Source organism: Gymnoscopelus microlampas, assembly GCF_963454915.1.
Source record: "Gymnoscopelus microlampas genome assembly, chromosome: 17".
In the NCBI taxonomy this organism is placed as follows: domain Eukaryota; kingdom Metazoa; phylum Chordata; class Actinopteri; order Myctophiformes; family Myctophidae; genus Gymnoscopelus; species Gymnoscopelus microlampas.
The window spans coordinates 24,758,468-24,767,083 of NC_139954.1; the positions used below are offsets into that span (position 1 = coordinate 24,758,468).

The window sequence follows — 8,616 nt, forward strand, 5'->3', positions numbered from 1 at the left end:
CGATTCACAATATTCACGGACAATAACCCTGTTGCGCATCTCCAAACGGCTAGATTGGGAGCTGTGGAACAACGGTGGGCTGCTCAACTTGCGTCGTTTACTTTCGACATCAAGTATCGACCGGGCAAAAACAACGCCAACGCTGATGCCCTATCGCGGTTCCCAGTGCAGCCTGTAGATGTGGCGGCTGTACAATCGACGCCAGCAGCCCGGGAGGATGAGTGGAGAGAGACGCAGGATCGGGATCCAGATGTGCAGGTGGTGAAGAGGTGCGTGGAACGGGGGAGAGCCCCTAATATGGTGGAGAGGAAGAATTGGACTCGGGGAGCGCGGCAACTGTTACGCCAGTGGAACAAACTGATTATACGAAATCATGTGTTATATAGGAAGGTGACCGATCCTTATACCAAAGAACAATACTCACAGATCATTTGTCCAGGTTCACGCAGAGAGGAGGTATGGAGAGGAATCCACACGGCCGCGGCGCATGCTGGGTTGGAGAGGACCTTGGCCCAGCTGCGACGTCGGTTCTATTGGCCAGGCATGGAGGGAGCGGTGCGTCAGTTACAACAGGGTTGTGTCGCCTGCAGCCTGCAGAGGAACAGGTCAGAGCCTCGGGCCCCCTTACAACCCTTTGAAGTCTCATATCCACTAGAAGTAATAGCCATTGATTTCCTCACATTAGGTAGGCCTGCTGATGCGTGGCAAAACATTCTGGTAGCTACTGACTTATTCACCCGTTATAGTTGGGCTATTGCCACCCGAGACCAGACTGCGCACACCACTGTCCGTGCGTTATGGACGCATATTATCCAGCCGTTCGGCTGTCCGGCCCGGTTCCACTCAGATCGAGGCCCCAACTTCGAGTCCGAGTTAATGCACCATTTATGTCAGACTTATGGTATTGCAAAAAGTCGCACCACTCCGTACCACCCGGCTGGGAACGGTGGAGTGGAACGATTTAATCAGACATTACTGAACATGTTGCGATCACTAGACACTGATAAACAAGGAAGATGGAATGAGCACTTACCCGAGTTAGTTCATGCTTATAACAACACGATCCATAGTGCTACGGGTTATGCCCCCGCCTACTTAATGTTTGGCCGACATTTGAGGCGCCCTATAGATGTCCAGTTAGGAGTGCAGTCAGCGCAAGAGCGCATGGGAGTGGGTGGCTGGGTACAGGACCACCAACAGAGAATGGCGACAGCTTATAGGACCGCAGGGGAGAGGATGGGAGAAACGGCCAAGAGGAGAAAGCAGGTTTATGACCGTAGGGCCGGTATTACACCCCTATTACCAGGAGAGAGAGTGTGGATTCGAAATAGGAAGAGAGATGGCCAGGGGAAATTGAGTACGTGGTGGGACCCCGAGCCTTACGCAGTGATGGAACAGGTGGGAGCTACGGGGTTGGTGTACCGAGTCAGACCCGAGAAGGGGGGGCGAGAAAAGACCATACATAGAAATGCGTTGAAAGTGTGTGTAGCCCCCAGGTCGCCCCACGAGGACCCCCCAGCTGTAGTGCAGCCCGAGCAGGTAGAAGCAACAACGCCGCAGTATTATGGGTTTCTCTCCGTCCCGAGAGCACCAGATGAGCCACGGCGCTCGGGAAGAGCAAATATAGGCCAGCCACCCCAGAGGTATGGACATGATTAGGGACAGTTGCAGGGACTGGCAACGGAAAAGTGGGGGGGGATGTGACAGGGTCAAAGCAGGGGGGTGAAACCAAATTGTAACATTTTTTATTGATGATGAAAAACCTGTATTACGCACTTAAAAACATCATTCTCTTAACTATATTTCTGCACTGCATGTTTTATGGTTGACAATGTATTTCCCCCCGGTCCCCGAGCCACTTGACATTGGACTCCCCTATAGGCTGTGTGACATTGGCCTTGTGACAGCGGACGGCCAATGTCCCCAGGTCACGCTGGTGGCAGAGCGAATGAGGGCGGAGTAGGGTGTGGCCCACCTTATTCAAAAGTGAGCGCGAGCCACTTGGACAGGAGAGAGACAGGCATACAGGGCAGTGTGGAAGTGACAGCCAGAAGGGACGGTTGTGCACAGGAGGAGCAGACATACCACGGAGCAGAGGTGGGGAATACAGTGATCGCGGCACGTACCAAGCCACCAGCAGCGGACGGTGAGCAGACGGCGCAGTAGCAGCAGAGACGGGGAGGACAGACAGACGAACCAAGGAACGGAGGAGAGGTCCAGTGGCGATAACGTTGCGCGCTTCACACCCTCAAAGCCAGACGTACAGTCTGGCGGGCGAGTAAGTGTCCTTCTATGCAACGTTACCTTTATAAACCCACGGTCCTAAACCTCATATGTGAAATATACCTGAACAGATGAACTGGTTCTAGTTTCTATGATTGCAGGCAATACGCACGAAGACAAGAAGAGACAGTGATTCCTGGCCTAAACCCCCGCTCCAGTTAAACCCCATATAAGGACATTCCCACCTTTTGCATTGAACCGTGATGAGTATATGACATATAGCAATTGAATTGGCACTTGGCACTTTACTGCTTCAGTAATAGTTGGCACTTTAACGCTAAATTCATTATTTATTTGCTATAGTTTGCACAAGCCCTGTCTGTTTTTAGTGTTTGGTGACTGTCTGTATTCCTGTATTTTAGTTAGTTAGTGGGCGCATTAGGAGGTTGAGGTTTTAGAATTAGTGTTATATTTTGTTTATGCTTTTCAATATTTTATGGCTTATAGACGCCACTGTATTAGCTTAATAAAATAGATTACCTTTTTATACAAACCTGTTTCCGTCCAGCTTTCTCCAAGGGATATGTGTTGAAGTGTTGTTCTCATTTAAAAGTATTGTACTTACCTGGGTAAACTCGAACCTGTGAATAGCCTAAGAAAGAGTGTTACAGAGGACCCTACCTCTTAAATAAAAAGGTGGCGTAGTCTTGCAGTACCTAACAAACAGTATTATTCTCACAGTAATTACGCACCCCGCACTTTACCGTGCAACTGATATTTTATTGTTGTGAGTTTAATGTGTATTGTTATTTATTTATTATTGAGACAAAGTAAAGAGTGTCAGCATTCTAAAAAGAAGTGGCAAGTTACATGTGACAACCTGGCCACCGTCACACTTCTACTGTACAGAAGGTGCCATGCAGCCCAAGCACACAGGCAAGAACGGCCTATAGGCAGCAATGCAGACCCTCAACTTCAAAGTCTTGGTACTGGGGAAACACTAAGCGTATTCCTCAATACCGGTTATTGGCCTTCCCCAGGCCTCACTGCTCAGCTTCACCGACAAGGTTCCATTTATTTCCGCCACAATCAGGGGTCTCCAACAGCCACCACTACCTGTTGCTGGTTTCCACAGGTAGTGCAACACATATACTGTAGAAGAGGTGGTACAATGGTGATGGACCTATTGACGTCAAGGTTGAAATAGTGGCTCAACTCAATGGCTGGTCTGACAGTGAAACAGCTGCCCACCTTGCATTGGCATGGGAAGTACAGGCGCTACAGCCACTGAGGAGCCACAGACCAGAGCTAATGTTCTTATATATAGGCGTGCTGGAGCAGAAATTTGGCCAGTCTGCCCTCGAGGATGAAGCAAGGAAACAATTGTCCACCAGATGGAAAGAAGAAAAGGAAAGCATAGCAGCCTATCCCACCAAGCTGCATGGACTAATCCAACGCAGCTATCACACCTTACTGGGTCATATCAAGGAGCTTTTGGTGCTACAAGCCTTTGTTCAAGAACCCCTCCTGACCAATAGAGAATATATCTGCGTGTCCAGCCCACAATGCCCTCAAAGAAGCAGAATGCGTTGAACTCACACTGCTGTATGTGTCACCAACCAGGCTTGGACTGACCATGCCTACATTAGACAAGCAAAGTGGGAGGACGATGACGGGGACAGTGAAGAGCCAGTACAGTGGATGTCTTTAGTCTCTAGTCTAGCCAGTCACAATAGATGCCAAAAACACAAAGGAAAGGCCAACGCTCAGGGTTCTTCCGGTGTGGAGAATCGAGGCACATAGTGTGTAACCAAAGTCGTAAAAGACAGGTCAGTCGCCTGGAAAATTGGGGAGCCTTGCAGCTTCCTGGGCCTGTTATCTTATTATCGCCAGTTCGTGCAGGACTTTGCAGCAATGGCAATGCAGTTACAGTGACGGATGGGAATTGCGATATCCCCTGAACCCCTCGACCCACACAACCTACAACGAGCGAGAACAGGACAGAATTATCAATAAATTATTCAATTCAATTCAACAGTGATGTGGTCTTCAACCAGGTTGGATCAACCCCGGGATAGTGCTCAGAGTGGTTTACAGTGGGCCTGTCTCATTGCAATGAATGGATTGCTGTATCGCTGTGTCAACAGAAGGTCAAATTAAGTTAGGGTCTTCTTCAAACAAACAAACAAACATAGCTGGCAGGAACATTTGAAGAGGTCTAACCTACATCTGGAAACAATGTCTTAAGCCAGATTTTTGCACACCAGAGGACAATGGCTGGCAGCAGCAATTTGTTCCATACACACTCCAAACACTTCTAAACAGGTTAAATATAGTAGTAACATAAAAGTATTTGACATGTTTGTTCTAGTGTTACGTATCTATTTTGATATTCATTAGTTTTAAGGAAAGTAGAACATACATTTCTGTCTCCCTTCCTTGCCAGGCATATTTATATTTTATTATTTTACGGCCATATAATCTTATTACATGGGGGGAATAAAATCACATTTTGAGGTATTTATACTGCCTCTAGTGATTAGTTGTACAGGAAATATTTGTTATAACAACAACAACAACTTGGAAACTACAATTACCATGACCATATCAGAAATCACTCCCTACTCACTATAAACTGTACTAGTGATTCTTTCTTGTATCATCAGATGGCCAGCTCAGTGTTGTGTCGCAATGCCCTCGTCTCTGGTCCTAGGTCGAAGAGGCCGGCTTCTGAAGGTGGTCTGTTTAGGGGAAGGTGGTAATTATGTTTCGTAGCACTCGCATGCGGCGTTGACTGCCAAGCCCCACTTCTTCATAGATGATTTGAAGCGGCTGACCCCAGTATGTCCAATGCTCAGCAGGGTCCATTTCCAGCGTGGCAGGTTTTCACCTTTTACGCCATCTCCTGGGTTCCAGATGTTGTGATGTCAGATAAGCGAGACCCTTGGTGTCACCGTGGCCATATTTCTTCTATGTGTTGCTTGAAGGACAGCATCGGATTTTGCTTCTCTGTTGTTAAGATGTTTTTTTAAGGTACATTTTTTAAGGTCTACATTTTATAATTAATGGTGAACTGTGTAGTGTCTGAATGTGCATAATATGCATAATGTATGCTAATTGACCACCATAAACATGGACAAAGTTTACACTCCAAATTACCTTAGTGGATGACCTCACTCACAATTTCAGCAAATTTATATATAAAATAAATAAATAAATAAATAAATAAATATATATATATATATATATATATATATATATATATATATATATATATATATATATATATATATATATATATATATATATATATATATATGATTAGCTGAGAAAAGTATGGTTGTAACCATTGAGATGAGAAACATGCAAAACACTTCCCTTTGTCAGAGCACATGTGGTATAGTTCAACAACATTGTTTCTTTTCTACGACCCATACTGAATGGTTATGATTATGAGTGAGGGCGAGGAAATGCATGTGATGTTTAGTAATATGGATCATGAGAAGAGTTTTGCAAAGACCACATGTGCCTGCCTCACACCTGGAAAATTCTTACAGTGAAACACACACACACACACACACACACACACACACACACGCACGCACGCACGCACGCACGCACGCACTCACTCACGCACACACAGACAGACAGACAGACAGACAGGGGATAAGGAATGAATATTTGATGTCGACATAAGTGCAATTCTTCAATTTGAATGAGTGAGAGAGAAAGAGAAATGGCGATGAAATGTACCATGACTCCTTTATCATTCAGTGTTAGGACAGTCATAAGAGAGCACAGTTAGCATCAATCTGACAGCCATTATACTGCTCCTCTATCATTCTGTCACACTGGTCCCGCAGATAATTATACCCCTTGCTGCATGTCACAAAATGCCTCTTCTCTGCTCTCTCTGTGTGTGTGTGTGTGTGTGTGTGTGTGTGTGTGTGTGTGTGTGTGTGTGTGTGTGTGTGTGTGTGTGTGTGTGTGTGTGTGTGCGTGCGTGCGTGTGTGCGTGCATGCGTGTGTGTGTGTGTTGATGAAGGAGCGACACAGTAAAAGGAGACAGCGGAGAAAAGCAGATTAATCTCCAGAGTCGGGGCGAAAACCGTTTATTAGGTTCACGTGTGAAGCAGCCAGCCATGCTGTCAGTTGTATTCTGAATTGAAATGTCCTCAAACCAGAAATTGTGCCATTTCACACCGGAGGGTAATATTTCAGCCCTGAACAGAACAAAGGCATCTGTACACTGTGTGTGTGTGTGTGTGTGTGTGTGTGTGTGTGTGTGTGTGTGTGTGTGTGTGTGTGTGTGCGTGCGTGCGTGCGTGCGTGTGTGTGCGTGTGTGCGCGTGTGTGAGTGCGTGCGTGCGTGCGTGTGTGTTTGAACAGAATCTCTGTGATCGATATAAGCTCAAAATACTGCAGCAGAGTAATCAGCAGATTTGTTACTTAGGGATTTCCCATTTGTTTGACAATACCACCCATTTACATTTCTAAAACAAATCCTTTCATGAGATGTCTCCTTTGTTGTCAGAGCACACAGAGATGAGTGACATAAGGGATGAAAGAAAGAGACGGTAAGATATGTGGAAAAGTTTATGAGAAAAAAAACCACAATGTCACAATGTGGTGTTTTACCCTGTTGGGCTGTCAGGATGCAATCATCCCGATCATCATCATGATGCCTAGGAAAAACCCTCAGTGGCAGCAAGTACTGCAAAAAGATCAGGACCAAATAATCAAGTTATTAATATTTGTATTTGTGATCAGTCGGCCTATAGGGCTTTATTGTCTCAAGCATTCCCTGCGCATTTCGGAATTGTTCTATATATTGTCGCTGTCGGGCAGAAAACTTGCATGTCCAAAACCATTACTTTTCAGGAATTGGAAAAAATAACCTGCGTTCCAATAGAAAATAGGGCATTAATTTGTGAAAATGTGGATACAAGATTTCTGCTGAAAGCGACAGTATAACTTTAACAAATTCATTTCTATTCCAAAACGATCCGTTGTGAATACCTTTACATTGGGTTTGAAACTGAAATGAGTCAGATTTCAAAACAAGCTCAAACAGGCAGATTTGTTTTTCTCTATATGACATTTAAAAATTCCAATGAACCATTCACTTAAGTCTTGCTGGCCTTTGGGCTAATGGCCTAGTGTAGAACATTAAAGCTGAACATGCAAAGAGACTGCATTATGAACCAATCTCAAGAACTGTACTTATTATAGTGGACTGTAATACAGTTGGCTAATAGAATGATGTTTGAAGAGGCTGGTTACAGAGCTTACAGTATGAACCAGAGCACTATACTGACAAGAAATGTTCTTCCAAGTTCTAGTATTGGACATGTCATTAGCAAAACAATATTCATATAACCTGCTCCGTGCTAGTAATAATGGTCTCAATAACAACAACAGAATCACCACCAAGGTTCAAACAGTTTTACAGAGCAGACAGCCTTTAAAGATTAACATTGAATGCCTCAATAGTCTGTTAACAGTCTCGCAACACAGACAAACAATCTTCAGGCTTCTTTGATCCATATAACAGCATTTTCTCCCTTCTGCTGCCGCCCCCCTGCACTATTATGTCTGCTATAATTTGGCGTCCTCGCCCATGATGAGCTATATCCCGCACGAGTTTGTCATGGTTTACACAGCGAGATGAAAGTCTGTAGGGAGTGTGTAAAAGAGGTTTATAGGGCGTTGCAGAGAGATGGGGAGACCAGGCACAGGTGCTGCGCTGTAGGTCCTCCACATGTGTGAGCCAGCGTGAGCTCATAGGGACTCGCTGCACCCCCTCGTCTTTTCCCACGCCGCATTTTAATGGTGCATGTTGTTTTGTTGTCAAATGCTGGTGGGGATTTTATGGAGCTGGCAGTGCAATCATATTGACATTGTAACGAGCTCTCATGCTGTGTTTACGTATGTGTGTGTGTGTGTGTGTGTGTGTGTGTGTGTGTGTGTGTGTGTGTGTGTGTGTGTGTGTGTGCGGGCGGGCGTGCGTGCGTGCAGTTGCATGCATGTATGAGTATATGAGTGTGTGTTATGATTCACAGAGGCCTGTAATCAGTGTAGTGTTTCTCTGCAGCAAGGAGGGTCTCTGACCCATGAGAGATGTGGTTTGTGGTGTCTGGCCTTGTACACAGTGGAAAGCTTTCCATATGGCTCACCCTGATTGACAACCACACTTAGAGCAAAACAATGAGGGTCCAGACAGCAAACAGATAGGGAGGGATGCATGTTTTCTATGGTACCCAACACTGTTCAAGTTCAAAAGGGAAGCGGGTAATTTCTACACCCTACATGAGGGCAATATGATTGTTCCAAACTACTGCTCCCAAGACAATAATCAATTTTAAGTTCCTCTCGTCTGGATTGTTGGCCAGT

The 8,616-nt window shown here is 45.4% G+C and overlaps 1 protein-coding gene across 1 annotated transcript in view; it reads right to left on the bottom strand.

Moving 5' to 3' along the window:
- Nucleotides 1-6,330: 6,330 nt before the first annotated feature.
- Nucleotides 6,331-8,616, bottom strand: part of ndp (norrin cystine knot growth factor NDP) — a 35,312-nt gene continuing 33,026 nt past the window's right edge. Inside the window, exon 3 of the mRNA XM_084083951.1 lies at nt 6,331-8,616. This exon is cut by the window's right edge and continues 374 nt beyond it. The gene's annotated coding sequence lies outside the window, so the exon portion shown is untranslated.